General features: G+C 49.7%; 4 non-coding genes across 4 annotated transcripts; 2 read left to right on the top strand and 2 right to left on the bottom strand.

The window, feature by feature from the left end:
- Nucleotides 1-912: 912 nt before the first annotated feature.
- On the bottom strand, nt 913-983 carry TRNAG-GCC (transfer RNA glycine (anticodon GCC)). The gene has a single exon. It is a non-coding gene; the product is annotated as a tRNA-Gly (tRNA).
- A 111-nt stretch (nt 984-1,094) lies between these two features.
- TRNAK-CUU (transfer RNA lysine (anticodon CUU)) lies at nt 1,095-1,167 on the top strand. Its single transcript has one exon. It is a non-coding gene; the product is annotated as a tRNA-Lys (tRNA).
- Nucleotides 1,168-2,091: 924 nt separating this feature from the next.
- TRNAG-GCC (transfer RNA glycine (anticodon GCC)) lies at nt 2,092-2,162 on the bottom strand. The gene has a single exon. It is a non-coding gene; the product is annotated as a tRNA-Gly (tRNA).
- A 111-nt stretch (nt 2,163-2,273) lies between these two features.
- Nucleotides 2,274-2,346, top strand: TRNAK-CUU (transfer RNA lysine (anticodon CUU)). The gene has a single exon. It is a non-coding gene; the product is annotated as a tRNA-Lys (tRNA).
- The last annotated feature ends 154 nt before the right edge of the window (nt 2,347-2,500 follow it).

The raw sequence follows: 2,500 nt of genomic DNA on the forward strand, positions 1-2,500 counted from the left end.
CTCCTTTTACTGCTTGTGCTAACCCACGTCATCCCAGAAAACCGCCTGCGGAATGCCCTCTTCTGCTACAAAACACGAGAAACCGCATGGCTGGATCTGGATAAGTTGGAAACTTGGGCCGAAAGGTGGCAGATGCGGGTAACCAATGATAAATGGAAGGTTATACACGTGGGAAGAAGGAATCGCTATCACCATTACACACTGAATGGTTAGACCGCATGTGGAGTACTGTGTACAGTTTTGGGCACCGGTGCTCAGGAAGGATATAATGGAACTAGAGCGAGTACAAAGGAGGGCAACAAAATGAATAAAGGGGATAGGGGAACTACAATACACAGAGAGATTAGCAAAATTAGGATTATTTAGTCTAGAAAAAAGATGACTGAGGCGTGATCTAATAACCATATAAAAGGGGACAATACAAATATCTCTTGGAGGATCTGTTTCTACCAAGGAAGGTGACGTCACAAGGGGGCATTCTCTGCGTCTGGAGGAGAGAAGGTTTTTCCACCAACATAGAAGAGGATTCTTTACTGATAGGGCAGTGAGAATCTGGAATTCCTTGCCTGAGGAGGAGGTGGTGATGGTGAACACAGTTGAGGGGATCAAGAGAGCCCTGGATGTCTTCCTGGAGCATAACAATATTGTATCTTACAGTTCTTAGGGTCTTTAGAAGGACGTAGATCTGGGGATTGATTCTGACGGAATGTAGGCTGGACTGGATGGACAAATGTCTTTTTTCGGCCTTGCTAACTATGTTAGCCCCAGAGGATATAGAATAGGGAAGGCCCAAAAGGATGGTGAGCGAAAACAGGGCAGCAAGAGCCCAAAGACTTTTTTGCAAGTGTCTGTAAAGTCAACAATGAAAGGAGGCGCAATGCAACGGTCAGCAAACGAGGAAAAGAGCTGCTCTGCATTGGCCGGGAATCGAACCCGGGCCTCCCGCGTGGCAGGCGAGAATTCTACCACTGAACCACCAATGCTTGGATGCGTCTGCGATGTCGGTGGTGTCCGCCACACCCAGGATCTGACAGCTACCTGCGCGCGACCGGACCGTGCCGCGTGCAGCTCCGATGCACCGGCATGCGTCAGCAGCCCGGCTAGCTCAGTCGGTAGAGCATGAGACTCTTAATCTCAGGGTCGTGGGTTCGAGCCCCACGTTGGGCGCTTGCTTCTTACCTCCCTTTACTGCTTGTGCTAACCCACGTCATCCCAGAAAACCGCCTGCGGAATGCCCTCTTCTGCTACAAAACACGAGAAACCGCATGGCTGGATCTGGATAAGTTGGAAACTTGGGCCGAAAGGTGGCAGATGCGGGTAACCAATGATAAATGGAAGGTTATACACGTGGGAAGAAGGAATCGCTATCACCATTACACACTGAATGGTTAGACCGCATGTGGAGTACTGTGTACAGTTTTGGGCACCGGTGCTCAGGAAGGATATAATGGAACTAGAGCGAGTACAAAGGAGGGCAACAAAATGAATAAAGGGGATAGGGGAACTACAATACACAGAGAGATTAGCAAAATTAGGATTATTTAGTCTAGAAAAAAGATGACTGAGGCGTGATCTAATAACCATATAAAAGGGGACAATACAAATATCTCTTGGAGGATCTGTTTCTACCAAGGAAGGTGACGTCACAAGGGGGCATTCTCTGCGTCTGGAGGAGAGAAGGTTTTTCCACCAACATAGAAGAGGATTCTTTACTGATAGGGCAGTGAGAATCTGGAATTCCTTGCCTGAGGAGGAGGTGGTGATGGTGAACACAGTTGAGGGGATCAAGAGAGCCCTGGATGTCTTCCTGGAGCATAACAATATTGTATCTTACAGTTCTTAGGGTCTTTAGAAGGACGTAGATCTGGGGATTGATTCTGACGGAATGTAGGCTGGACTGGATGGACAAATGTCTTTTTTCGGCCTTGCTAACTATGTTAGCCCCAGAGGATATAGAATAGGGAAGGCCCAAAAGGATGGTGAGCGAAAACAGGGCAGCAAGAGCCCAAAGACTTTTTTGCAAGTGTCTGTAAAGTCAACAATGAAAGGAGGCGCAATGCAAAGGTCAGCAAACGAGGAAAAGAGCTGCTCTGCATTGGCCGGGAATCGAACCCGGGCCTCCCGCGTGGCAGGCGAGAATTCTACCACTGAACCACCAATGCTTGGATGCGTCTGCGATGTCGGTGGTGTCCGCCACACCAAGGATCTGACAGCTACCTGCGCGCGACCGGACCGTGCCGCGTGCAGCTCCGATGCGCCGGCAGGCGTCAGAAGCCCGGCTAGCTCAGTCGGTAGAGCATGAGACTCTTAATCTCAGGGTCGTGGGTTCGAGCCCCACGTTGGGCGCTTGCTTCTTACCTCCTTTTACTGCTTGTGCTAACCCACGTCATCCCAGAAAACCGCCTGCGGAATGCCCTCTTCTGCTACAAAACATGAGAAACCGCATGGCTGGATCTGGATAAGTTGGAAACTTGGGCCGAAAGGTGGCAGATGCGGGTAA

Source organism: Dendrobates tinctorius, unplaced genomic scaffold (assembly GCF_039654945.1).
Source record: "Dendrobates tinctorius isolate UK_male_01 unplaced genomic scaffold, ASM3965494v1 ptg000270l, whole genome shotgun sequence".
NCBI classification, from domain to species: domain Eukaryota; kingdom Metazoa; phylum Chordata; class Amphibia; order Anura; family Dendrobatidae; genus Dendrobates; species Dendrobates tinctorius.